The 26,215-nt window shown below is 48.9% G+C and overlaps 25 non-coding genes across 25 annotated transcripts; all 25 read right to left on the bottom strand.

The window, feature by feature from the left end:
* Positions 1-191: 191 nt before the first annotated feature.
* trnad-guc (transfer RNA aspartic acid (anticodon GUC)) lies at positions 192-263 on the bottom strand. The gene has a single exon. It is a non-coding gene; the product is annotated as a tRNA-Asp (tRNA).
* A 324-nt stretch (positions 264-587) lies between these two features.
* Positions 588-658, bottom strand: trnag-gcc (transfer RNA glycine (anticodon GCC)). The gene has a single exon. It is a non-coding gene; the product is annotated as a tRNA-Gly (tRNA).
* Positions 659-2,419: 1,761 nt separating this feature from the next.
* On the bottom strand, positions 2,420-2,490 carry trnag-gcc (transfer RNA glycine (anticodon GCC)). The gene has a single exon. It is a non-coding gene; the product is annotated as a tRNA-Gly (tRNA).
* A 1,217-nt stretch (positions 2,491-3,707) lies between these two features.
* On the bottom strand, positions 3,708-3,778 carry trnag-gcc (transfer RNA glycine (anticodon GCC)). The gene has a single exon. It is a non-coding gene; the product is annotated as a tRNA-Gly (tRNA).
* A 1,794-nt stretch (positions 3,779-5,572) lies between these two features.
* On the bottom strand, positions 5,573-5,644 carry trnad-guc (transfer RNA aspartic acid (anticodon GUC)). Its single transcript has one exon. It is a non-coding gene; the product is annotated as a tRNA-Asp (tRNA).
* Positions 5,645-5,968: 324 nt separating this feature from the next.
* On the bottom strand, positions 5,969-6,039 carry trnag-gcc (transfer RNA glycine (anticodon GCC)). The gene has a single exon. It is a non-coding gene; the product is annotated as a tRNA-Gly (tRNA).
* An 845-nt stretch (positions 6,040-6,884) lies between these two features.
* Positions 6,885-6,956, bottom strand: trnad-guc (transfer RNA aspartic acid (anticodon GUC)). The gene has a single exon. It is a non-coding gene; the product is annotated as a tRNA-Asp (tRNA).
* Positions 6,957-7,800: 844 nt separating this feature from the next.
* Positions 7,801-7,871, bottom strand: trnag-gcc (transfer RNA glycine (anticodon GCC)). The gene has a single exon. It is a non-coding gene; the product is annotated as a tRNA-Gly (tRNA).
* Positions 7,872-9,087: 1,216 nt separating this feature from the next.
* trnag-gcc (transfer RNA glycine (anticodon GCC)) lies at positions 9,088-9,158 on the bottom strand. Its single transcript has one exon. It is a non-coding gene; the product is annotated as a tRNA-Gly (tRNA).
* Positions 9,159-10,917: 1,759 nt separating this feature from the next.
* Positions 10,918-10,988, bottom strand: trnag-gcc (transfer RNA glycine (anticodon GCC)). Its single transcript has one exon. It is a non-coding gene; the product is annotated as a tRNA-Gly (tRNA).
* A 1,241-nt stretch (positions 10,989-12,229) lies between these two features.
* trnag-gcc (transfer RNA glycine (anticodon GCC)) lies at positions 12,230-12,300 on the bottom strand. The gene has a single exon. It is a non-coding gene; the product is annotated as a tRNA-Gly (tRNA).
* A 1,789-nt stretch (positions 12,301-14,089) lies between these two features.
* On the bottom strand, positions 14,090-14,161 carry trnad-guc (transfer RNA aspartic acid (anticodon GUC)). Its single transcript has one exon. It is a non-coding gene; the product is annotated as a tRNA-Asp (tRNA).
* A 324-nt stretch (positions 14,162-14,485) lies between these two features.
* On the bottom strand, positions 14,486-14,556 carry trnag-gcc (transfer RNA glycine (anticodon GCC)). Its single transcript has one exon. It is a non-coding gene; the product is annotated as a tRNA-Gly (tRNA).
* A 1,238-nt stretch (positions 14,557-15,794) lies between these two features.
* Positions 15,795-15,865, bottom strand: trnag-gcc (transfer RNA glycine (anticodon GCC)). The gene has a single exon. It is a non-coding gene; the product is annotated as a tRNA-Gly (tRNA).
* An 845-nt stretch (positions 15,866-16,710) lies between these two features.
* On the bottom strand, positions 16,711-16,782 carry trnad-guc (transfer RNA aspartic acid (anticodon GUC)). The gene has a single exon. It is a non-coding gene; the product is annotated as a tRNA-Asp (tRNA).
* A 324-nt stretch (positions 16,783-17,106) lies between these two features.
* On the bottom strand, positions 17,107-17,177 carry trnag-gcc (transfer RNA glycine (anticodon GCC)). The gene has a single exon. It is a non-coding gene; the product is annotated as a tRNA-Gly (tRNA).
* A 1,804-nt stretch (positions 17,178-18,981) lies between these two features.
* trnad-guc (transfer RNA aspartic acid (anticodon GUC)) lies at positions 18,982-19,053 on the bottom strand. The gene has a single exon. It is a non-coding gene; the product is annotated as a tRNA-Asp (tRNA).
* Positions 19,054-19,377: 324 nt separating this feature from the next.
* Positions 19,378-19,448, bottom strand: trnag-gcc (transfer RNA glycine (anticodon GCC)). The gene has a single exon. It is a non-coding gene; the product is annotated as a tRNA-Gly (tRNA).
* Positions 19,449-20,290: 842 nt separating this feature from the next.
* On the bottom strand, positions 20,291-20,362 carry trnad-guc (transfer RNA aspartic acid (anticodon GUC)). The gene has a single exon. It is a non-coding gene; the product is annotated as a tRNA-Asp (tRNA).
* A 324-nt stretch (positions 20,363-20,686) lies between these two features.
* On the bottom strand, positions 20,687-20,757 carry trnag-gcc (transfer RNA glycine (anticodon GCC)). Its single transcript has one exon. It is a non-coding gene; the product is annotated as a tRNA-Gly (tRNA).
* Positions 20,758-21,602: 845 nt separating this feature from the next.
* On the bottom strand, positions 21,603-21,674 carry trnad-guc (transfer RNA aspartic acid (anticodon GUC)). The gene has a single exon. It is a non-coding gene; the product is annotated as a tRNA-Asp (tRNA).
* Positions 21,675-21,998: 324 nt separating this feature from the next.
* Positions 21,999-22,069, bottom strand: trnag-gcc (transfer RNA glycine (anticodon GCC)). The gene has a single exon. It is a non-coding gene; the product is annotated as a tRNA-Gly (tRNA).
* Positions 22,070-22,911: 842 nt separating this feature from the next.
* Positions 22,912-22,983, bottom strand: trnad-guc (transfer RNA aspartic acid (anticodon GUC)). The gene has a single exon. It is a non-coding gene; the product is annotated as a tRNA-Asp (tRNA).
* Positions 22,984-24,490: 1,507 nt separating this feature from the next.
* trnag-gcc (transfer RNA glycine (anticodon GCC)) lies at positions 24,491-24,561 on the bottom strand. Its single transcript has one exon. It is a non-coding gene; the product is annotated as a tRNA-Gly (tRNA).
* An 845-nt stretch (positions 24,562-25,406) lies between these two features.
* trnad-guc (transfer RNA aspartic acid (anticodon GUC)) lies at positions 25,407-25,478 on the bottom strand. Its single transcript has one exon. It is a non-coding gene; the product is annotated as a tRNA-Asp (tRNA).
* Between the last annotated feature and the right edge of the window lie 737 nt (positions 25,479-26,215).

Below are 26,215 nucleotides of genomic sequence, written 5' to 3' on the forward strand. Positions count from 1 at the left end.
TACTCTACTTCCTGTTTGTGTTTTCTTTGTAGGAAATCCGCAGGAGCTTTCGGCCCACGGGCTCGGGGTGGGAATCGAACCGAGGTCTCCCATTTGAAAGCGGTGAGCTCTGCTGGTTCACTTTTAAACGGCGCTGTCCATCATGGTAAGCAGTACTTTTGTTCAACTGGTAAAGACAGAATAACATAAGACTCCCCGTCGGGGAATCGAACCCCGGTCTTCCGCGTGACAGGCGGAGATACTGTCCACTATACTAACGAGGACTGCAGGACTTCCACGGCGTGTAAGGCGAACGTGATCACCACAACACTACAGAAACTGACGTCGCCTTTTGGCTGAGAACATGGCACTGGGAAATGCAACATTGTACACTAAGCCCATGGGCCACTTCCTTTGGAGGAGCTAAATTCAAATGATCCAAATGTGTGTCACCTTTAGGAAATCATAAAGGAGCCCTGTCATATTTCTTGACAGCATACAGCAGTGTTCCTGTAGTGCAGGAGTGTTAGTTTCACAAGTACAAGGCCTCCACAGGCTTGCGAGGGGGACGATGTGAACGCTGCCATAAGACAACTCAAAGCTGCTTTTGCATTGGCCGGGAATCGAACCCGGACCTCCCGCGTGGCAGGCGAGAATTCTTCCACTGAAACACCAATGCTTCCGCTCTGCCAAGCGACTGATGTCCCCGCAGCACGGCGCCTGATCTTCTGCATGTCCAAGTTGGTATTCATAGTCTTCAGTCCTCACTCCTTGAGTATCTCTTTGCCGGTCATAGACATACCGGCTCAAACGTAAGTTGAGACTGACTTTAGCTCTGCGGGAAAAGACCAATTCAGCGCTCTTATTCATCTGAATAAGGCTTTTTACATTCCAGAGTGTGTATTGATTGTTTGTTGCATCATTTAAAGTGTTTAATTCAGCTTTCGTTTATATTTTCTTTTTAACAAGGTCCGGCACGGCTCATTAACACCGCTTTTGTCCGGCTAAGAGAAAGCCTACAGAACTTTGCATTCCCAGGCGTCCTCCCATCCAAGTACTGACCAAGCCCCGCCCCGCCTAGCTTCCGAGACTGGGGAGGGCACTCGCAGGATGGTGTGGCGGTAGGCGGCAGGCAGCAGGCAGAATAAGGCAGCAGGCAGCAGGCAGCAGACCTTATTGATGGTTCTTGATGGTGACTGACACTACAGACACTAGCTTGTCCTAGCTCCAAAGTGAGTCCTTTGTTTTTTGCAAGTCTGTGCAATCGCCTGTGCTGCACTTTATATATATTTCAGACTGTGCATTTGTTGCGTTTTCCATATTCAAAGTCAATTACTCTACTTCCTGTTTGTGTTTTCTTTGTAGGAAATCCGCAGGAGCTTTCGGCCCACGGGCTCGGGGTGGGAATCGAACCGAGGTCTCCCATTTGAAAGCCGTGAGCTCTGCTGGTTCACTTTTAAACGGCGCTGTCCATCATGGTAAGCAGTACTTTTGTTCAACTGGTAAAGACAGAATAACATAAGACTCCCCGTCGGGGAATCGAACCCCGGTCTTCCGCGTGACAGGCGGAGATACTGTCCACTATACTAACGAGTACTGCAGGACTTCGTTGGAGTGTAAGGTGAACGTGATCACCACAACACTACAGAAAATGACGTCGCCTTTTGGCTGAGAACATGGCACTGGGAAATGCAACATTGTACACTAAGCCCATGGGGCACTTCCTTTGGAGGAGCTAAATGCGGAGATACTGTCCACTATACTAACGAGGACTGCAGGACTTCGTTGGAGTGTAAGGCGAACGTGATCACCACAACACTACAGAAACTGACGTCGCCTTTTGGCTGAGAACATGGCACTGGGAAATGCAACATTGTACACTAAGCCCATGGGGCACTTCCTTTGGAGGAGCTAAATGCGGAGATACTGTCCACTATACTAACGAGGACTGCAGGACTTCCTCGGCGTGTAAGGCGAACATGATCACCACATCACTACAGAAACTGACGTCGCCTTTTGGCTGAGAACATGGCACTGGGAAATGCAACATTGTACACTAAGCCCATGGGCCACTTCCTTTGGAGGAGCTAAATGGGGAGATACTGTCCACTATACTAACGAGGACTGCAGGACTTTTTTGGCGTGTAAGGCGAACATGATCACCACTGCACTGGTTTGTCCTAGCTCCAAAGTGAGTCCTTTGTTTTTTGCGAGTCTGTGCAATCGCCTGTGCTGCACTTTATATATATTTCAGACTGAATTCAAATGATCCAAATGTGTGTCACCTTTAGGAAATCATAAAGTAGCCCTGTCATATTTCTTGACAGCATACAGCAGTGTTCCTGTAGTGCAAGAGTGTTAGTTTCACAAGCACAAGGCCTCCACAGGCTTGCGAGGGGGACGATGTGAACGCTGCCATAAGACAACTCAAAGCTGCTTTTGCATTGGCCGGGAATCGAACCCGGACCTCCCGCGTGGCAGGCGAGAATTCTTCCACTGAACCACCAATGCTTCCGCTCTGCCAAGCGACTGATGTCCCCGCAGCACGGCGCCTGATCTTCTGCATGTCCAAGTTGGTATTCATAGTCTTCAGTCCTCACTCCTTGAGTATCTCTTTGCCGGTCATAGACATACCGGCTCAAACGTAAGTTGAGACTGACTTTAGCTCTGCGGGAAAAGATCAATTCAGCGCTCTTATTCATCTGAATAAGGCTTTTTACATTCCAGAGTGTGTATTGATTGTTTGTTGCGTCATTTAAAGTGTTTAATTCAGCTTTCGTTTATATTTTCTTTTTAACAAGGTCCGGCACGGCTCATTAACACCGCTTTTGTCCGGCTAAGAGAAAGCCTACAGAACTTTGCATTCCCAGGCGTCCTCCCATCCAAGTACTGACCAAGCCCCGCCCCGCCTAGCTTCCGAGACTGGGGCGGGCACTCGCAGGATGGTGTGGCGGTAGGCGGCAGGCAGCAGGCAGCATACCTTATTGATGGTTCTTGATGGTGACTGACACTACAGACACTGGTTTGTCCTAGCTCCAAAGTGAGTCCTTTGTTTTTTGCGAGTCTGTGCAATCGCCTGTGCTGCACTTTATATATATTTCAGACTGTGCATTTGTTGCGTTTTCCATATTCAAAGTCAATTACTCTACTTCCTGTTTGTGTTTTCTTTGTAGGAAATCCGCAGGAGCTTTCGGCCCACGGGCTCGGGGTGGGAATCGAACCGAGGTCTCCCATTTGAAAGCCGTGAGCTCTGCTGGTTCACTTTTAAACGGCGCTGTCCATCATGGTAAGCAGTACTTTTGTTCAACTGGTAAAGACAGAATAACATAAGACTCCCCGTCGGGGAATCGAACCCCGGTCTTCCGCGTGACAGGCGGAGATACTGGCCACTATACTAACGAGGACTGCAGGACTTCGTTGGAGTGTAAGGCGAACGTGATCACCACAACACTACAGAAACTGACGTCGCCTTTTGGCTGAGAACATGGCACTGGGAAATGCAACATTGTACACTAAGCCCATGGGCCACTTCCTTTGGAGGAGCTAAATTCAAATGATCCAAATGTGTGTCACCTTTAGGAAATCATAAAGTAGCCCTGTCATATTTCTTGACAGCATACAGCAGTGTTCCTGTAGTGCAGGAGTGTTAGTTTCACAAGCACAAGGCCTCCACAGGCTTGCGAGGGGGACGATGTGAACGCTGCCATAAGACAACTCAAAGCTGCTTTTGCATTGGCCGGGAATCGAACCCGGACCTCCCGCGTGGCAGGCGAGAATTCTTCCACTGAACCACCAATGCTTCCGCTCTGCCAAGCGACTGATGTCCCCGCAGCACGGCGCCTGATCTTCTGCATGTCCAAGTTGGTATTCATAGTCTTCAGTCCTCACTCCTTGAGTATCTCTTTGCCGGTCATAGACATACCGGCTCAAACGTAAGTTGAGACTGACTTTAGCTCTGCGGGAAAAGACCAATTCAGCGCTCTTATTCATCTGAATAAGGCTTTTTACATTCCAGAGTGTGTATTGATTGTTTGTTGCATCATTTAAAGTGTTTAATTCAGCTTTCGTTTATATTTTCTTTTTAACAAGGTCCGGCACGGCTCATTAACACCGCTTTTGTCCGGCTAAGAGAAAGCCTACAGAACTTTGCATTCCCAGGCGTCCTCCCATCCAAGTACTGACCAAGCCCCGCCCCGCCTAGTTTCCGAAACTGGGGAGGGCACTCGCAGGATGGTGTGGCGGTAGGCGGCAGGCAGCAGGCAGCAGGCAGCAGGCAGCAGACCTTATTGATGGTTCTTGATGGTGACTGACACTACAGACACTGGCTTGTCCTAGCTCCAAAGTGAGTCCTTTGTTTTTTGCAAGTCTGTGCAATCGCCTGTGCTGCACTTTATATATATTTCAGACTGTGCATTTGTTGCGTTTTCCATATTCAAAGTCAATTACTCTACTTCCTGTTTGTGTTTTCTTTGTAGGAAATCCGCAGGAGCTTTCGGCCCACGGGCTCGGGGTGGGAATCGAACCGAGGTCTCCCATTTGAAAGCCGTGAGCTCTGCTGGTTCACTTTTAAACGGCGCTGTCCATCATGGTAAGCAGTACTTTTGTTCAACTGGTAAAGACAGAATAACATAAGACTGCCCGTCGGGGAATCGAACCCCGGTCTTCCGCGTGACAGGCGGAGATACTGTCCACTATACTAACGAGTACTGCAGGACTTCGTTGGAGTGTAAGGTGAACGTGATCACCACAACACTACAGAAAATGACGTCGCCTTTTGGCTGAGAACATGGCACTGGGAAATGCAACATTGTACACTAAGCCCATGGGGCACTTCCTTTGGAGGAGCTAAATGCGGAGATACTGTCCACTATACTAACGAGGACTGCAGGACTTCGTTGGAGTGTAAGGCGAACGTGATCACCACAACACTACAGAAACTGACGTCGCCTTTTGGCTGAGAACATGGCACTGGGAAATGCAACATTGTACACTAAGCCCATGGGTCACTTCCTTTGGAGGAGCTAAATGCGGAGATACTGTCCACTATACTAACGAGGACTGCAGGACTTCCTCGGCGTGTAAGGCGAACATGATCACCACATCACTACAGAAACTGACGTCGCCTTTTGGCTGAGAACATGGCACTGGGAAATGCAACATTGTACACTAAGCCCATGGGCCACTTCCTTTGGAGGAGCTAAATGGGGAGATACTGTCCACTATACTAACGAGGACTGCAGGACTTTTTTGGCGTGTAAGGCGAACATGATCACCACTGCACTGGTTTGTCCTAGCTCCAAAGTGAGTCCTTTGTTTTTTGCGAGTCTGTGCAATCGCCTGTGCTGCACTTTATATATATTTCAGACTGTGCATTTGTTGCGTTTTCCATATTCAAAGTCAATTACTCTACTTCCTGTTTGTGTTTTCTTTGTAGGAAATCCGCAGGAGCTTTCGGCCCACGGGCTCGGGGTGGGAATCGAACCGAGGTCTCCCATTTGAAAGCCGTGAGCTCTGCTGGTTCACTTTTAAACGGCGCTGTCCATCATGGTAAGCAGTACTTTTGTTCAACTGGTAAAGACAGAATAACATAAGACTCCCCGTCGGGGAATCGAACCCCGGTCTTCCGCGTGACAGGCGGAGATACTGTCCACTATACTAACGAGGACTGCAGGACTTCCACGGCGTGTAAGGCGAACGTGATCACCACAACACTACAGAAACTGACGTCACCTTTTGGCTGAGAACATGGCACTGGGAAATGCAACATTGTACACTAAGCCCATGGGCCACTTCCTTTGGAGGAGCTAAATTCAAATGATCCAAATGTGTGTCACCTTTAGGAAATCATAAAGGAGCCCTGTCATATTTCTTGACAGCATACAGCAGTGTTCCTGTAGTGCAGGAGTGTTAGTTTCACAAGTACAAGGCCTCCACAGGCTTGCGAGGGGGACGATGTGAACGCTGCCATAAGACAACTCAAAGCTGCTTTTGCATTGGCCGGGAATCGAACCCGGACCTCCCGCGTGGCAGGCGAGAATTCTTCCACTGAACCACCAATGCTTCCGCTCTGCCAAGCGACTGATGTCCCCGCAGCACGGCGCCTGATCTTCTGCATGTCCAAGTTGGTATTCATAGTCTTCAGTCCTCACTCCTTGAGTATCTCTTTGCCGGTCATAGACATACCGGCTCAAACATAAGTTGAGACTGACTTTAGCTCTGCGGGAAAAGACCAATTCAGCGCTCTTATTCATCTGAATAAGGCTTTTTACATTCCAGAGTGTGTATTGATTGTTTGTTGCATCATTTAAAGTGTTTAATTCAGCTTTCGTTTATATTTTCTTTTTAACAAGGTCCGGCACGGCTCATTAACACCGCTTTTGTCCGGCTAAGAGAAAGCCTACAGAACTTTGCATTCCCAGGCGTCCTCCCATCCAAGTACTGACCAAGCCCCGCCCCGCCTAGCTTCCGAGACTGGGGAGGGCACTCGCAGGATGGTGTGGCGGTAGGCGGCAGGCAGCAGGCAGAATAAGGCAGCAGGCAGCAGGCAGCAGACCTTATTGATGGTTCTTGATGGTGACTGACACTACAGACACTAGCTTGTCCTAGCTCCAAAGTGAGTCCTTTGTTTTTTGCAAGTCTGTGCAATCGCCTGTGCTGCACTTTATATATATTTCAGACTGTGCATTTGTTGCGTTTTCCATATTCAAAGTCAATTACTCTACTTCCTGTTTGTGTTTTCTTTGTAGGAAATCCGCAGGAGCTTTCGGCCCACGGGCTCGGGGTGGGAATCGAACCGAGGTCTCCCATTTGAAAGCCGTGAGCTCTGCTGGTTCACTTTTAAACGGCGCTGTCCATCATGGTAAGCAGTACTTTTGTTCAACTGGTAAAGACAGAATAACATAAGACTCCCCGTCGGGGAATCGAACCCCGGTCTTCCGCGTGACAGGCGGAGATACTGTCCACTATACTAACGAGGACTGCAGGACTTCGTTGGAGTGTAAGGTGAACGTGATCACCACAACACTACAGAAAATGACGTCGCCTTTTGGCTGAGAACATGGCACTGGGAAATGCAACATTGTACACTAAGCCCATGGGGCACTTCCTTTGGAGGAGCTAAATGCGGAGATACTGTCCACTATACTAACGAGGACTGCAGGACTTCGTTGGAGTGTAAGGCGAACGTGATCACCACAACACTACAGAAACTGACGTCGCCTTTTGGCTGAGAACATGGCACTGGGAAATGCAACATTGTACACTAAGCCCATGGGGCACTTCCTTTGGAGGAGCTAAATGCGGAGATACTGTCCACTATACTAACGAGGACTGCAGGACTTCCTCGGCGTGTAAGGCGAACATGATCACCACATCACTACAGAAACTGACGTCGCCTTTTGGCTGAGAACATGGCACTGGGAAATGCAACATTGTACACTAAGCCCATGGGCCACTTCCTTTGGAGGAGCTAAATGGGGAGATACTGTCCACTATACTAACGAGGACTGCAGGACTTTTTTGGCGTGTAAGGCGAACATGATCACCACTGCACTGGTTTGTCCTAGCTCCAAAGTGAGTCCTTTGTTTTTTGCGAGTCTGTGCAATCGCCTGTGCTGCACTTTATATATATTTCAGACTGAATTCAAATGATCCAAATGTGTGTCACCTTTAGGAAATCATAAAGTAGCCCTGTCATATTTCTTGACAGCATACAGCAGTGTTCCTGTAGTGCAAGAGTGTTAGTTTCACAAGCACAAGGCCTCCACAGGCTTGCGAGGGGGACGATGTGAACGCTGCCATAAGACAACTCAAAGCTGCTTTTGCATTGGCCGGGAATCGAACCCGGACCTCCCGCGTGGCAGGCGAGAATTCTTCCACTGAACCACCAATGCTTCCGCTCTGCCAAGCGACTGATGTCCCCGCAGCACGGCGCCTGATCTTCTGCATGTCCAAGTTGGTATTCATAGTCTTCAGTCCTCACTCCTTGAGTATCTCTTTGCCGGTCATAGACATACCGGCTCAAACGTAAGTTGAGACTGACTTTAGCTCTGCGGGAAAAGATCAATTCAGCGCTCTTATTCATCTGAATAAGGCTTTTTACATTCCAGAGTGTGTATTGATTGTTTGTTGCGTCATTTAAAGTGTTTAATTCAGCTTTCGTTTATATTTTCTTTTTCACAAGGTCCGGCACGGCTCATTAACACCGCTTTTGTCCGGCTAAGAGAAAGCCTACAGAACTTTGCATTCCCAGGCGTCCTCCCATCCAAGTACTGACCAAGCCCCGCCCCGCCTAGCTTCCGAGACTGGGGCGGGCACTCGCAGGATGGTGTGGCGGTAGGCGGCAGGCAGCAGGCAGCATACCTTATTGATGGTTCTTGATGGTGACTGACACTACAGACACTGGTTTGTCCTAGCTCCAAAGTGAGTCCTTTGTTTTTTGCGAGTCTGTGCAATCGCCTGTGCTGCACTTTATATATATTTCAGACTGTGCATTTGTTGCGTTTTCCATATTCAAAGTCAATTACTCTACTTCCTGTTTGTGTTTTCTTTGTAGGAAATCCGCAGGAGCTTTCGGCCCACGGGCTCGGGGTGGGAATCGAACCGAGGTCTCCCATTTGAAAGCCGTGAGCTCTGCTGGTTCACTTTTAAACGGCGCTGTCCATCATGGTAAGCAGTACTTTTGTTCAACTGGTAAAGACAGAATAACATAAGACTCCCCGTCGGGAATCGAACCCCGGTCTTCCGCGTGACAGGCGGAGATACTGGCCACTATACTAACGAGGACTGCAGGACTTCGTTGGAGTGTAAGGCGAACGTGATCACCACAACACTACAGAAACTGACGTCGCCTTTTGGCTGAGAACATGGCACTGGGAAATGCAACATTGTACACTAAGCCCATGGGCCACTTCCTTTGGAGGAGCTAAATTCAAATGATCCAAATGTGTGTCACCTTTAGGAAATCATAAAGTAGCCCTGTCATATTTCTTGACAGCATACAGCAGTGTTCCTGTAGTGCAGGAGTGTTAGTTTCACAAGCACAAGGCCTCCACAGGCTTGCGAGGGGGACGATGTGAACGCTGCCATAAGACAACTCAAAGCTGCTTTTGCATTGGCCGGGAATCGAACCCGGACCTCCCGCGTGGCAGGCGAGAATTCTTCCACTGAACCACCAATGCTTCCGCTCTGCCAAGCGACTGATGTCCCCGCAGCACGGCGCCTGATCTTCTGCATGTCCAAGTTGGTATTCATAGTCTTCAGTCCTCACTCCTTGAGTATCTCTTTGCCGGTCATAGACATACCGGCTCAAACGTAAGTTGAGACTGACTTTAGCTCTGCGGGAAAAGACCAATTCAGCGCTCTTATTCATCTGAATAAGGCTTTTACATTCCAGAGTGTGTATTGATTGTTTGTTGCATCATTTAAAGTGTTTAATTCAGCTTTCGTTTATATTTTCTTTTTAACAAGGTCCGGCACGGCTCATTAACACCGCTTTTGTCCGGCTAAGAGAAAGCCTACAGAACTTTGCATTCCCAGGCGTCCTCCCATCCAAGTACTGACCAAGCCCCGCCCCGCCTAGCTTCCGAGACTGGGGAGGGCACTCGCAGGATGGTGTGGCGGTAGGCGGCAGGCAGCAGGCAGAATAAGGCAGCAGGCAGCAGGCAGCAGACCTTATTGATGGTTCTTGATGGTGACTGACACTACAGACACTAGCTTGTCCTAGCTCCAAAGTGAGTCCTTTGTTTTTTGCAAGTCTGTGCAATCGCCTGTGCTGCACTTTATATATATTTCAGACTGTGCATTTGTTGCGTTTTCCATATTCAAAGTCAATTACTCTACTTCCTGTTTGTGTTTTCTTTGTAGGAAATCCGCAGGAGCTTTCGGCCCACGGGCTCGGGGTGGGAATCGAACCGAGGTCTCCCATTTGAAAGCCGTGAGCTCTGCTGGTTCACTTTTAAACGGCGCTGTCCATCATGGTAAGCAGTACTTTTGTTCAACTGGTAAAGACAGAATAACATAAGACTCCGCGTCGGGGAATCGAACCCCGGTCTTCCGCGTGACAGGCGGAGATACTGTCCACTATACTAACGAGGACTGCAGGACTTCGTTGGAGTGTAAGGTGAACGTGATCACCACAACACTACAGAAAATGACGTCGCCTTTTGGCTGAGAACATGGCACTGGGAATGCAACATTGTACACTAAGCCCATGGGGCACTTCCTTTGGAGGAGCTAAATGCGGAGATACTGTCCACTATACTAACGAGGACTGCAGGACTTCGTTGGAGTGTAAGGCGAACGTGATCACCACAACACTACAGAAACTGACGTCGCCTTTTGGCTGAGAACATGGCACTGGGAAATGCAACATTGTACACTAAGCCCATGGGGCACTTCCTTTGGAGGAGCTAAATGCGGAGATACTGTCCACTATACTAACGAGGACTGCAGGACTTCCTCGGCGTGTAAGGCGAACATGATCACCACATCACTACAGAAACTGACGTCGCCTTTTGGCTGAGAACATGGCACTGGGAAATGCAACATTGTACACTAAGCCCATGGGCCACTTCCTTTGGAGGAGCTAAATGGGGAGATACTGTCCACTATACTAACGAGGACTGCAGGACTTTTTTGGCGTGTAAGGCGAACATGATCACCACTGCACTGGTTTGTCCTAGCTCCAAAGTGAGTCCTTTGTTTTTTGCGAGTCTGTGCAATCGCCTGTGCTGCACTTTATATATATTTCAGACTGAATTCAAATGATCCAAATGTGTGTCACCTTTAGGAAATCATAAAGGAGCCCTGTCATATTTCTTGACAGCATACAGCAGTGTTCCTGTAGTGCAGGAGTGTTAGTTTCACAAGTACAAGGCCTCCACAGGCTTGCGAGGGGGACGATGTGAACGCTGCCATAAGACAACTCAAAGCTGCTTTTGCATTGGCCGGGAATCGAACCCGGACCTCCCGCGTGGCAGGCGAGAATTCTTCCACTGAACCACCAATGCTTCCGCTCTGCCAAGCGACTGATGTCCCCGCAGCACGGCGCCTGATCTTCTGCATGTCCATGTTGGTATTCATAGTCTTCAGTCCTCACTCCTTGAGTATCTCTTTGCCGGTCATAGACATACCGGCTCAAACGTAAGTTGAGACTGACTTTAGCTCTGCGGGAAAAGACCAATTCAGCGCTCTTATTCATCTGAATAAGGCTTTTTACATTCCAGAGTGTGTATTGATTGTTTGTTGCATCATTTAAAGTGTTTAATTCAGCTTTCGTTTATATTTTCTTTTTAACAAGGTCCGGCACGGCTCATTAACACCGCTTTTGTCCGGCTAAGAGAAAGCCTACAGAACTTTGCATTCCCAGGCGTCCTCCCATCCAAGTACTGACCAAGCCCCGCCCCGCCTAGCTTCCGAGACTGGGGAGGGCACTCGCAGGATGGTGTGGCGGTAGGCGGCAGGCAGCAGGCAGAATAAGGCAGCAGGCAGCAGGCAGCATACCTTATTGATGGTTCTTGATGGTGACTGACACTACAGACACTGGTTTGTCCTAGCTCCAAAGTGAGTCCTTTGTTTTTTGCGAGTCTGTGCAATCGCCTGTGCTGCACTTTATATATATTTCAGACTGTGCATTTGTTGCGTTTTCCATATTCAAAGTCAATTACTCTACTTCCTGTTTGTGTTTTCTTTGTAGGAAATCCGCAGGAGCTTTCGGCCCACGGGCTCGGGGTGGGAATCGAACCGAGGTCTCCCATTTGAAAGCCGTGAGCTCTGCTGGTTCACTTTTAAACGGCGCTGTCCATCATGGTAAGCAGTACTTTTGTTCAACTGGTAAAGACAGAATAACATAAGACTCCCCGTCGGGGAATCGAACCCCGGTCTTCCGCGTGACAGGCGGAGATACTGGCCACTATACTAACGAGGACTGCAGGACTTCGTTGGAGTGTAAGGCGAACGTGATCACCACAACACTACAGAAACTGACGTCGCCTTTTGGCTGAGAACATGGCACTGGGAAATGCAACATTGTACACTAAGCCCATGGGCCACTTCCTTTGGAGGAGCTAAATTCAAATGATCCAAATGTGTGTCACCTTTAGGAAATCATAAAGTAGTCCTGTCATATTTCTTGACAGCATACAGCAGTGTTCCTGTAGTGCAGGAGTGTTAGTTTCACAAGCACAAGGCCTCCACAGGCTTGCGAGGGGGATGATGTGAACGCTGCCATAAGACAACTCAAAGCTGCTTTTGCATTGGCCGGGAATCGAACCCGGACCTCCCGCGTGGCAGGCGAGAATTCTTCCACTGAACCACCAATGCTTCCGCTCTGCCAAGCGACTGATGTCCCCGCAGCACGGCGCCTGATCTTCTGCATGTCCAAGTTGGTATTCATAGTCTTCAGTCCTCACTCCTGAGTATCTCTTTGCCGGTCATAGACATACCGGCTCAAACGTAAGTTGAGACTGACTTTAGCTCTGCGGGAAAAGACCAATTCAGCGCTCTTATTCATCTGAATAAGGCTTTTTACATTCCAGAGTGTGTATTGATTGTTTGTTGCATCATTTAAAGTGTTTAATTCAGCTTTCGTTTATATTTTCTTTTAACAAGGTCCGGCACGGCTCATTAACACCGCTTTTGTCCGGCTAAGAGAAAGCCTACAGAACTTTGCATTCCCAGGCGTCCTCCCATCCAAGTACTGACCAAGCCCCGCCCCGCCTAGTTTCCGAGACTGGGGAGGGCACTCGCAGGATGGTGTGGCGGTAGGCGGCAGGCAGCAGGCAGCAGGCAGCAGGCAGCAGACCTTATTGATGGTTCTTGATGGTGACTGACACTACAGACACTGGCTTGTCCTAGCTCAAAGTGAGTCCTTTGTTTTTTGCAAGTCTGTGCAATCGCCTGTGCTGCACTTTATATATATTTCAGACTGTGCATTTGTTGCGTTTTCCATATTCAAAGTCAATTACTCTACTTCCTGTTTGTGTTTTCTTTGTAGGAAATCCGCAGGAGCTTTCGGCCCACGGGCTCGGGGTGGGAATCGAACCGAGGTCTCCCATTTGAAAGCCGTGAACTCTGCTGGTTCACTTTTAAACGGCGCTGTCCATCATGGTAAGCAGTACTTTTGTTCAACTGGTAAAGACAGAATAACATAAGACTCCCCGTCGGGAAATCGAACCCCGGTCTTCCGCGTGACAGGCGGAGATACTGTCCACTATACTAACGAGTACTGCAGGACTTCGTTGGAGTGTAAGGTGAACGTGATCACCACAACACTACAGAAAATGACGTCGCCTTTTGGCTGAGAACATGGCACTGGGAAATGCAACATTGTACACTAAGCCATGGGGCACTTCCTTTGGAGGAGCTAAATGCGGAGATACTGTCCACTATACTAACGAGGACTGCAGGACTTCGTTGGAGTGTAAGGCGAACGTGATCACCACAACACTACAGAAACTGACGTCGCCTTTTGGCTGAGAACATGGCACTGGGAAATGCAACATTGTACACTAAGCCCATGGGTCACTTCCTTTGGAGGAGCTAAATGCGGAGATACTGTCCACTATACTAACGAGGACTGCAGGACTTCCTCGGCGTGTAAGGCGAACATGATCACCACATCACTACAGAAACTGACGTCGCCTTTTGGCTGAGAACATGGCACTGGGAAATGCAACATTGTACACTAAGTCCATGGGCCACTTCCTTTGGAGGAGCTAAATGGGGAGATACTGTCCACTATACTAACGAGGACTGCAGGACTTTTTTGGCGTGTAAGGCGAACATGATCACCACTGCACTGGTTTGTCCTAGCTCCAAAGTGAGTCCTTTGTTTTTTGCGAGTCTGTGCAATCGCCTGTGCTGCACTTTATATATATTTCAGACTGTGCATTTGTTGCGTTTTCCATATTCAAAGTCAATTACTCTACTTCCTGTTGTGTTTTCTTTGTAGGAAATCCGCAGGAGCTTTCGGCCCACGGGCTCGGGGTGGGAATCGAACCGAGGTCTCCCATTTGAAAGCCGTGAGCTCTGCTGGTTCACTTTTAAACGGCGCTGTCCATCATGGTAAGCAGTACTTTTGTTCAACTGGTAAAGACAGAATAACATAAGACTCCCCGTCGGGGAATCGAACCCCGGTCTTCCGCGTGACAGGCGGAGATACTGTCCACTATACTAACGAGGACTGCAGGACTTCCACGGCGTGTAAGGCGAACGTGATCACCACAACACTACAGAAACTGACGTCACCTTTTGGCTGAGAACATGGCACTGGGAAATGCAACATTGTACACTAAGCCCATGGGCCACTTCCTTTGGAGGAGCTAAATTCAAATGATCCAAATGTGTGTCACCTTTAGGAAATCATAAAGGAGCCCTGTCATATTTCTTGACAGCATACAGCAGTGTTCCTGTAGTGCAGGAGTGTTAGTTTCACAAGTACAAGGCCTCCACAGGCTTGCGAGGGGGACGATGTGAACGCTGCCATAAGACAACTCAAAGCTGCTTTTGCATTGGCCGGGAATCGAACCCGGACCTCCCGCGTGGCAGGCGAGAATTCTTCCACTGAACCACCAATGCTTCCGCTCTGCCAAGCGACTGATGTCCCCGCAGCACGGCGCCTGATCTTCTGCATGTCCATGTGGTATTCATAGTCTTCAGTCCTCACTCCTTGAGTATCTCTTTGCCGGTCATAGACATACCGGCTCAAACGTAAGTTGAGACTGACTTTAGCTCTGCGGGAAAAGACCAATTCAGCGCTCTTATTCATCTGAATAAGGCTTTTTACATTCCAGAGTGTGTATTGATTGTTTGTTGCATCATTTAAAGTGTTTAATTCAGCTTTCGTTTATATTTTCTTTTTAACAAGGTCCGGCACGGCTCATTAACACCGCTTTTGTCCGGCTAAGAGAAAGCCTACAGAACTTTGCATTCCCAGGCGTCCTCCCATCCAAGTACTGACCAAGCCCCGCCCCGCCTAGCTTCCGAGACTGGGGAGGGCACTCGCAGGATGGTGTGGCGGTAGGCGGCAGGCAGCAGGCAGAATAAGGCAGCAGGCAGCAGGCAGCATACCTTATTGATGGTTCTTGATGGTGACTGACACTACAGACACTGGTTTGTCCTAGCTCCAAAGTGAGTCCTTTGTTTTTGCGAGTCTGTGCAATCGCCTGTGCTGCACTTTATATATATTTCAGACTGTGCATTTGTTGCGTTTTCCATATTCAAAGTCAATTACTCTACTTCCTGTTTGTGTTTTCTTTGTAGGAAATCCGCAGGAGCTTTCGGCCCACGGGCTCGGGGTGGGAATCGAACCGAGGTCTCCCATTTGAAAGCGGTGAGCTCTGCTGGTTCACTTTTAAACGGCGCTGTCCATCATGGTAAGCAGTACTTTTGTTCAACTGGTAAAGACAGAATAACATAAGACTCCCCGTCGGGAATCGAACCCCGGTCTTCCGCGTGACAGGCGGAGATACTGTCCACTATACTAACGAGGACTGCAGGACTTCCACGGCGTGTAAGGCGAACGTGATCACCACAACACTACAGAAACTGACGTCGCCTTTTGGCTGAGAACATGGCACTGGGAAATGCAACATTGTACACTAAGCCCATGGGCCACTTCCTTTGGAGGAGCTAAATTCAAATGATCCAAATGTGTGTCACCTTTAGGAAATCATAAAGGAGCCCTGTCATATTTCTTGACAGCATACAGCAGTGTTCCTGTAGTGCAGGAGTGTTAGTTTCACAAGTACAAGGCCTCCACAGGCTTGCGAGGGGGACGATGTGAACGCTGCCATAAGACAACTCAAAGCTGCTTTTGCATTGGCCGGGAATCGAACCCGGACCTCCCGCGTGGCAGGCGAGAATTCTTCCACTGAACCACCAATGCTTCCGCTCTGCCAGCGACTGATGTCCCCGCAGCACGGCGCCTGATCTTCTGCATGTCCAAGTTGGTATTCATAGTCTTCAGAGTCCTCACTCCTTGAGTATCTCTTTGCCGGTCATAGACATACCGGCTCAAACGTAAGTTGAGACTGACTTTAGCTCTGCGGGAAAAGACCAATTCAGCGCTCTTATTCATCTGAATAAGGCTTTTTACATTCCAGAGTGTGTATTGATTGTTTGTTGCATCATTTAAAGTGTTTAATTCAGCTTCGTTTATATTTTCTTTTTAACAAGGTCCGGCACGGCTCATTAACACCGCTTTTGTCCGGCTAAGAGAAAGCCTACAGAACTTTGCATTCCAGGCGTCCTCCCATCCAAGTACTGACCAAGCCCCGCCCCGCCTAGCTTCCGAGACTGGGGAGGGCACTCGCAGGATGGTGTGGCGGTAGGCGGCAGGCAGCAGGCAGAATAAGGCAGCAGGCAGCAGGCAGCATACCTTATTGATGGTTCTTGATGGTGACTGACACTACAGACACTGGTTTGTCCTAGCTCCAAAGTGAGTCCTTTGTTTTTTGCGAGTCTGTGCAATCGCCTGTGCTGCACTTTATATATATTTCAGACTGTGCATTTGTTGCGTTTTCCATATTCAAAGTCAATTACTCTACTTCCTGTTTGTGTTTTCTTTGTAGGAAATCCGCAGGAGCTTTCGGCCCACGGGCTCGGGGTGGGAATCGAACCGAGGTCTCCCATTTGAAAGCGGTGAGCTCTGCTGGTTCACTTTTAAAACGGCGCTGTCCATCATGGTAAGCAGTACTTTTGTTCAACTGGTAAAGACAGAATAACATAAGACTCCCCGTCGGGGAATCGAACCCCGGTCTTCCGCGTGACAGGCGGAGATACTGTCCACTATACTAACGAGGACTGCAGGACTTCCACGGCGTGTAAGGCGAACGTTATCACCACAACACTACAGAAACTGACGTCGCCTTTTGGCTGAGAACATGGCACTGGGAAATGCAACATTGTACACTAAGCCCATGGGCCACTTCCTTTGGAGGAGCTAAATTCAAATGATCCAAATGTGTGTCACCTTTAGGAAATCATAAAGGAGCCCTGTCATATTTCTTGACAGCATACAGCAGTGTTCCTGTAGTGCAGGAGTGTTAGTTTCACAAGTACAAGGCCTCCACAGGCTTGCGAGGGGGACGATGTGAACGCTGCCATAAGACAACTCAAAGCTGCTTTTGCATTGGCCGGGAATCGAACCCGGACCTCCCGCGTGGCAGGCGAGAATTCTTCCACTGAACCACCAATGCTTCCGCTCTGCCAAGCGACTGATGTCCCCGCAGCACGGCGCCTGATCTTCTGCATGTCCAAGTTGGTATTCATAGTCTTCAGTCCTCACTCCTTGAGTATCTCTTTGCCGGTCATAGACATACCGGCTCAAACGTAAGTTGAGACTGACTTTAGCTCTGCGGGAAAAGACCAATTCAGCGCTCTTATTCATCTGAATAAGGCTTTTTACATTCCAGAGTGTGTATTGATTGTTTGTTGCATCATTTAAAGTGTTTAATTCAGCTTTCGTTTATATTTTCTTTTTAACAAGGTCCGGCACGGCTCATTAACACCGCTTTTTGTCCGGCTAAGAGAAAGCCTACAGAACTTTGCATTCCAGGCGTCCTCCCATCCAAGTACTGACCAAGCCCCGCCCCGCCTAGCTTTCCGAGACTGGGGAGGGCACTCGCAGGATGGTGTGGCGGTAGGCGGCAGGCAGCAGGCAGAATAAGGCAGCAGGCAGCAGGCAGCAGACCTTATTGATGTTCTTGATGGTGACTGACACTACAGACACTAGCTTGTCCTAGCTCCAAAGTGAGTCCTTTGTTTTTTGCAAGTCTGTGCAATCGCCTGTGCTGCACTTTATATATATTTCAGACTGTGCATTTGTTGCGTTTTCCATATTCAAAGTCAATTACTCTACTTCCTGTTTGTGTTTTCTTTGTAGGAAATCCGCAGGAGCTTTCGGCCCACGGGCCTCGGGGTGGGAATCGAACCGAGGTCTCCCATTTGAAAGCCGTGAGCTCTGCTGGTTCACTTTTAAACGGCGCTGTCCATCATGGTAAGCAGTACTTTTGTTCAACTGGTAAAGACAGAATAACATAAGACTCCCGTCGGGGAATCGAACCCCGGTCTTCCGCGTGACAGGCGGAGATACTGTCCACTATACTAACGAGGACTGCAGGACTTCGTTGGAGTGTAAGGTGAACGTGATCACCACAACACTACAGAAAATGACGTCGCCTTTTGGCTGAGAACATGGCACTGGGAAATGCAACATTGTACACTAAGCCCATGGGGCACTTCCTTTGGAGGAGCTAAATGCGGAGATACTGTCCACTATACTAACGAGGACTGCAGGACTTCGTTGGAGTGTAAGGCGAACGTGATCACCACAACACTACAGAAACTGACGTCGCCTTTTGGCTGAGAACATGGCACTGGGAAATGCAACATTGTACACTAAGCCCATGGGTCACTTCCTTTGGAGGAGCTAAATGCGGAGATACTGTCCACTATACTAACGAGGACTGCAGGACTTCCTCGGCGTGTAAGGCGAACATGATCACCACATCACTACAGAAACTGACGTCGCCTTTTGGCTGAGAACATGGCACTGGGAAATGCAACATTGTACACTAAGCCCATGGGCCACTTCCTTTGGAGGAGCTAAATGGGGAGATACTGTCCACTATACTAACGAGGACTGCAGGACTTTTTTGGCGTGTAAGGCGAACATGATCACCACTGCACTGGTTTGTCCTAGCTCCAAAGTGAGTCCTTTGTTTTTTGCGAGTCTGTGCAATCGCCTGTGCTGCACTTTATATATATTTCAGACTGTGCATTTGTTGCGTTTTCCATATTCAAAGTCAATTACTCTACTTCCTGTTTGTGTTTTCTTTGTAGGAAATCCGCAGGAGCTTTCGGCCCACGGGCTCGGGGTGGGAATCGAACCGAGGTCTCCCATTTGAAAGCCGTGAGCTCTGCTGGTTCACTTTTAAACGGCGCTGTCCATCATGGTAAGCAGTACTTTTGTTCAACTGGTAAAGACAGAATAACATAAGACTCCCCGTCGGGGAATCGAACCCCGGTCTTCCGCGTGACAGGCGGAGATACTGTCCACTATACTAACGAGGACTGCAGGACTTCCACGGCGTGTAAGGCGAACGTGATCACCACAACACTACAGAAACTGACGTCACCTTTTGGCTGAGAACATGGCACTGGGAAATGCAACATTGTACACTAAGCCCATGGGCCACTTCCTTTGGAGGAGCTAAATTCAAATGATCCAAATGTGTGTCACCTTTAGGAAATCATAAAGGAGCCCTGTCATATTTCTTGACAGCATACAGCAGTGTTCCTGTAGTGCAGGAGTGTTAGTTTCACAAGTACAAGGCCTCCACAGGCTTGCGAGGGGGACGATGTGAACGCTGCCATAAGACAACTCAAAGCTGCTTTTGCATTGGCCGGGAATCGAACCCGGACCTCCCGCGTGGCAGGCGAGAATTCTTCCACTGAACCACCAATGCTTCCGCTCTGCCAAGCGACTGATGTCCCCGCAGCACGGCGCCTGATCTTCTGCATGTCCATGTTGGTATTCATAGTCTTCAGTCCTCACTCCTTGAGTATCTCTTTGCCGGTCATAGACATACCGGCTCAAACGTAAGTTGAGACTGACTTTAGCTCTGCGGGAAAAGACCAATTCAGCGCTCTTATTCATCTGAATAAGGCTTTTTACATTCCAGAGTGTGTATTGATTGTTTGTTGCATCATTTAAAGTGTTTAATTCAGCTTTCGTTTATATTTTCTTTTTAACAAGGTCCGGCACGGCTCATTAACACCGCTTTTGTCCGGCTAAGAGAAAGCCTACAGAACTTTGCATTCCCAGGCGTCCTCCCATCCAAGTACTGACCAAGCCCCGCCCCGCCTAGTTTCCGAGACTGGGGAGGGCACTCGCAGGATGGTGTGGCGGTAGGCGGCAGGCAGCAGGCAGCAGGCAGCAGGCAGCAGGCAGCAGACCTTATTGATGGTTCTTGATGGTGACTGACACTACAGACACTAGCTTGTCCTAGCTCCAAAGTGAGTCCTTTGTTTTTTGCAAGTCTGTGCAATCGCCTGTGCTGCACTTTATATATATTTCAGACTGTGCATTTGTTGCGTTTTCCATATTCAAAGTCAATTACTCTACTTCCTGTTTGTGTTTTCTTTGTAGGAAATCCGCAGGAGCTTTCGGCCCACGGGCTCGGGGTGGGAATCGATCCGAGGTCTCCCATTTGAAAGCCGTGAGCTCTGCTGGTTCACTTTTAAACGGCGCTGTCCATCATGGTAAGCAGTACTTTTGTTCAACTGGTAAAGACAGAATAACATAAGACTCCCCGTCGGGGAATCGAACCCCGGTCTTCCGCGTGACAGGCGGAGATACTGTCCACTATACTAACGAGGACTGCAGGACTTCCTCGGCGTGTAAGGCGAACGTGATCACCACTGCACTACAGAAACTGACGTCGCCTTTTGGCTGAGAACATGGCACTGGGAAATGCAACATTGTACACTAAGCCCATGGGCCACTTCCTTTGGAGGAGCTAAATTCAAATGATCCAAATGTGTGTCACCTTTAGGAAATCATAAAGGAGCCCTGTCATATTTCTTGACAGCATACAGCAGTGTTCCTGTAGTGCAGGAGTGTTAGTTTCACAAGTACAAGGCCTCCACAGGCTTGCGAGGGGGACGATGTGAACGCTGCCATAAGACAACTCAAAGCTGCTTTTGCATTGGCCGGGAATCGAACCCGGACCTCCCGCGTGGCAGGCGAGAATTCTTCCACTGAACCACCAATGCTTCCGCTCTGCCAAGCGACTGATGTCCCCGCAGCATGGCGCCTGATCTTCTGCATGTCCATGTTGGTATTCATAGTCTTCAGTCCTCACTCCTTGAGTATCTCTTTGCCGGTCATAGACATACCGGCTCAAACGTAAGTTGAGACTGACTTTAGCTCTGCGGGAAAAGACCAATTCAGCGCTCTTATTCATCTGAATAAGGCTTTTTACATTCCAGAGTGTGTATTGATTGTTTGTTGCATCATTTAAAGTGTTTAATTCAGCTTTCGTTTATATTTTCTTTTTAACAAGGTCCGGCACGGCTCATTAACACCGCTTTTGTCCGGCTAAGAGAAAGCCTACAGAACTTTGCATTCCCAGGCGTCCTCCCATCCAAGTACTGACCAAGCCCCGCCCCGCCTAGCTTCCGAGACTGGGGAGGGCACTCGCAGGATGGTGTGGCGGTAGGCGGCAGGCAGCAGGCAGAATAAGGCAGCAGGCAGCAGGCAGCATACCTTATTGATGGTTCTTGATGGTGACTGACACTACAGACACTGGTTTGTCCTAGCTCCAAAGTGAGTCCTTTGTTTTTTGCGAGTCTGTGCAATCGCCTGTGCTGCACTTTATATATATTTCAGACTGTGCATTTGTTGCGTTTTCCATATTCAAAGTCAATTACTCTACTTCCTGTTTGTGTTTTCTTTGTAGGAAATCCGCAGGAGCTTTCGGCCCACGGGCTCGGGGTGGGAATCGAACCGAGGTCTCCCATTTGAAAGCGGTGAGCTCTGCTGGTTCACTTTTAAACGGCGCTGTCCATCATGGTAAGCAGTACTTTTGTTCAACTGGTAAAGACAGAATAACATAAGACTCCCCGTCGGGGAATCGAACCCCGGTCTTCCGCGTGACAGGCGGAGATACTGTCCACTATACTAACGAGGACTGCAGGACTTCCACGGCGTGTAAGGCGAACGTGATCACCACAACACTACAGAAACTGACGTCGCCTTTTGGCTGAGAACATGGCACTGGGAAATGCAACATTGTACACTAAGCCCATGGGCCACTTCCTTTGGAGGAGCTAAATTCAAATGATCCAAATGTGTGTCACCTTTAGGAAATCATAAAGGAGCCCTGTCATATTTCTTGACAGCATACAGCAGTGTTCCTGTAGTGCAGGAGTGTTAGTTTCACAAGTACAAGGCCTCCACAGGCTTGCGAGGGGGACGATGTGAACGCTGCCATAAGACAACTCAAAGCTGCTTTTGCATTGGCCGGGAATCGAACCCGGACCTCCCGCGTGGCAGGCGAGAATTCTTCCACTGAACCACCAATGCTTCCGCTCTACCAAGCGACTGATGTCCCCGCAGCACGGCGCCTGATCTTCTGCATGTCCAAGTTGGTATTCATAGTCTTCAGTCCTCACTCCTTGAGTATCTCTTTGCCGGTCATAGACATACCGGCTCAAACGTAAGTTGAGACTGACTTTAGCTCTGCGGGAAAAGACCAATTCAGCGCTCTTATTCATCTGAATAAGGCTTTTTACATTCCAGAGTGTGTATTGATTGTTTGTTGCATCATTTAAAGTGTTTAATTCAGCTTTCGTTTATATTTTCTTTTTAACAAGGTCCGGCACGGCTCATTAACACCGCTTTTGTCCGGCTAAGAGAAAGCCTACAGAACTTTGCATTCCCAGGCGTCCTCCCATCCAAGTACTGACCAAGCCCCGCCCCGCCTAGTTTCCGAGACTGGGGAGGGCACTCGCAGGATGGTGTGGCGGTAGGCGGCAGGCAGCAGGCAGCAGGCAGCAGGCAGCAGGCAGCAGACCTTATTGATGGTTCTTGATGGTGACTGACACTACAGACACTAGCTTGTCCTAGCTCCAAAGTGAGTCCTTTGTTTTTTGCAAGTCTGTGCAATCGCCTGTGCTGCACTTTATATATATTTCAGACTGTGCATTTGTTGCGTTTTCCATATTCAAAGTCAATTACTCTACTTCCTGTTTGTGTTTTCTTTGTAGGAAATCCGCAGGAGCTTTCGGCCCACGGGCTCGGGGTGGGAATCGATCCGAGGTCTCCCATTTGAAAGCCGTGAGCTCTGCTGGTTCACTTTTAAACGGCGCTGTCCATCATGGTAAGCAGTACTTTTGTTCAACTGGTAAAGACAGAATAACATAAGACTCCCCGTCGGGGAATCGAACCCCGGTCTTCCGCGTGACAGGCGGAGATACTGTCCACTATACTAACGAGGACTGCAGGACTTCGTTGGAGTGTAAGGTGAACGTGATCACCACAACACTACAGAAAATGACGTCGCCTTTTGGCTGAGAACATGGCACTGGGAAATGCAACATTGTACACTAAGCCCATGGGGCACTTCCTTTGGAGGAGCTAAATGCGGAGATACTGTCCACTATACTAACGAGGACTGCAGGACTTCGTTGGAGTGTAAGGCGAACGTGATCACCACAACACTACAGAAACTGACGTCGCCTTTTGGCTGAGAACATGGCACTGGGAAATGCAACATTGTACACTAAGCCCATGGGGCACTTCCTTTGGAGGAGCTAAATGGGGAGATACTGTCCACTATACTAACGAGGACTGCAGGACTTCCTCGGCGTGTAAGGCGAACATGATCACCACTGCACTACAGAAACTGACGTCGCCTTTTGGCTGAGAACATGGCACTGGGAAATGCAACATTGTACACTAAGCCCATGGGCCACTTCCTTTGGAGGAGCTAAATGGGGAGATACTGTCCACTATACTAACGAGGACTGCAGGACTTTTTTGGCGTGTAAGGCGAACATGATCACCACTGCACTGGTTTGTCCTAGCTCCAAAGTGAGTCCTTTGTTTTTTGCGAGTCTGTGCAATCGCCTGTGCTGCACTTTATATATATTTCAGACTGTGCATTTGTTGCATTTTCCATATTCCAAGTCAATTACTCTACTTCCTGTTTGTGTTTTCTTTGTAGGAAATCTGCAGGAGCTTTCGGCCCACCCGCTCGGGGTGGGAATCGAACCGAGGTCTCCCATTTGAAAGCCGTGAGCTCTGCTGGTTCACTTTTAAACGGCGCTGTCCGTCATGGTAAGCAGTACTTTTGTTCAACTGGTAAAGACAGAATAACATAAGACTCCCCGTCAGGGAATCGAACCCCGGTCTTCCGCGTGACAGGCGGAGATACTGTCCACTATACTAACGAGGACTGCAGGACTTCCTCGGCGTGTAAGGCGAACGTGATCACCACAACACTACAGAAACTGACGTCGCCTTTTGGCTGAGAACATGGCACTGGGAAATGCAACAAACTGACATCGCCTTTTGGCTGAAAACATGGCACTTGGAAATGCAAGATTGTACACTAAGCCCATGGGGCACTTCCTTTGGAGGAGCTAAATGCGGAGATACTGTCCACTATACTAACGAGGACTGCAGGACTTCCTCGGCGTGTAAGGCGAACGTGATCACCACTGCACTACAGAAACTGACGTCGCCTTTTGGCTGAGAACATGGCACTGGGAAATGCAACATTGTACACTAAGCCCATGGGGCACTTCCTTTGGAGGAGCTAAATTCAAATGATCCAAATGTGTGTCACCTTTAGGAAATCATAAAGGAGCCCTGTCATATTTCTTGACAGCATACAGCAGTGTTCCTGTAGTGCAGGAGTGTTAGTTTCACAAGCACAAGGCCTCCACAGGCTTGCGAGGGGGACGATGTGAACGCTGCCATAAGACAACTCAAAGCTGCTTTTGCATTGGCCGGGAATCGAACCCGGACCTCCCGCGTGGCAGGCGAGAATTCTTCCACTGAACCACCAATGCTCCGGCCCTGCCAAGCGACTGATGTCCCCGCAGCACGGCGCCTGATCTTCTGCATGTCCAAGTTGGTATTCATAGTCTTCAGTCCTCACTCCTTGAGTATCTCTTTGCCGGTCATAGACATACCGGCTCAAACGTAAGTTGAGACTGACTTTAGCTCTGCGGGAAAAGACCAATTCAGCGCTCTTATTCATCTGAATAAGGCTTTTTACATTCCAGAGTGTGTATTGATTGTTTGTTGCATCATTTAAAGTGTTTAATTCAGCTTTCGTTTATATTTTCTTTTTAACAAGGTCCGGCACGGCTCATTAACACCGCTTTTGTCCGGCTAAGAGAAAGCCTACAGAACTTTGCATTCCCAGGCGTCCTCCCATCCAAGTACTGACCAAGCCCCGCCCCGCCTAGTTTCCGAGACTGGGGAGGGCACTCGCAGGATGGTGTGGCGGTAGGCGGCAGGCAGCAGGCAGAATAAGGCAGCAGGCAGCAGGAAGCATACCTTATTGATGGTTCTTGATGGTGACTGACACTACAGACACTGGTTTGTCCTAGCTCCAAAGTGAGTCCTTTGTTTTTTGCGAGTCTGTGCAATCGCCTGTGCTGCACTTTATATATATTTCAGACTGTGCATTTGTTGCGTTTTCCATATTCAAAGTCAATTACTCTACTTCCTGTTTGTGTTTTCTTTGTAGGAAATCCGCAGGAGCTTTCGGCCCACGGGCTCGGGGTGGGAATCGAACCGAGGTCTCCCATTTGAAAGCCATGAGCTCTGCTGGTTCACTTTTAAACGGCGCTGTCCATCATGGTAAGCAGTACTTTTGTTCAACTGGTAAAGACAGAATAACATAAGACTCCCCGTCGGGGAATCGAACCCCGGTCTTCCGCGTGACAGGCGGAGATACTGTCCACTATACTAACGAGGACTGCAGGACTTCCTCGGCGTGTAAGGCGAACGTGATCACCACAACACTACAGAAACTGACGTCGCCTTTTGGCTGAGAACATGGCACTGGGAAATGCAACATTGTACATTAAGCCCATGGGCCACTTCCTTTGGAGGAGCTAAATTCAAATGATCCAAATGTGTGTCACCTTTAGGAAATCATAAAGGAGCCCTGTCATATTTCTTGACAGCATACAGCAGTGTTCCTGTAGTGCAGGAGTGTTAGTTTCACAAGCACAAGGCCTCCACAGGCTTGCGAGGGAGAAGATGTGAACGCTGCCATAAGACAACTCAAAGTCATAGACATACCGGCTCAAACGTAAGTTGAGACTGACTTTAGCTCTGCGGGAAAAGACCAATTCAGCGCTCTTATTCATCTGAATAAGGCTTTTTACATTCCAGAGTGTGTATTGATTGTTTGTTGCATCATTTAAAGTGTTTAATTCAGCTTTCGTTTATATTTTCTTTTTAACAAGGTCCGGCACGGCTCATTAACACCGCTTTTGTCCGGCTAAGAGAAAGCCTACAGAACTTTGCATTCCCAGGCGTCCTCCCATCCAAGTACTGACCAAGCCCCGCCCCGCCTAGCTTCCGAGACTGGGGCGGGCACTCGCAGGACGGTGTGGCGGTAGGCGGCAGGCAGCAGGCAGCAGACCTTATTGATGGTTCTTGATGGTGACTGACACTACAGACACTGGTTTGGTGAGCTCCAAAGTG

The sequence above is a fragment of the Mastacembelus armatus genome, chromosome 6 (assembly GCF_900324485.2).
Source record: "Mastacembelus armatus chromosome 6, fMasArm1.2, whole genome shotgun sequence".
NCBI lineage: Eukaryota > Metazoa > Chordata > Actinopteri > Synbranchiformes > Mastacembelidae > Mastacembelus > Mastacembelus armatus.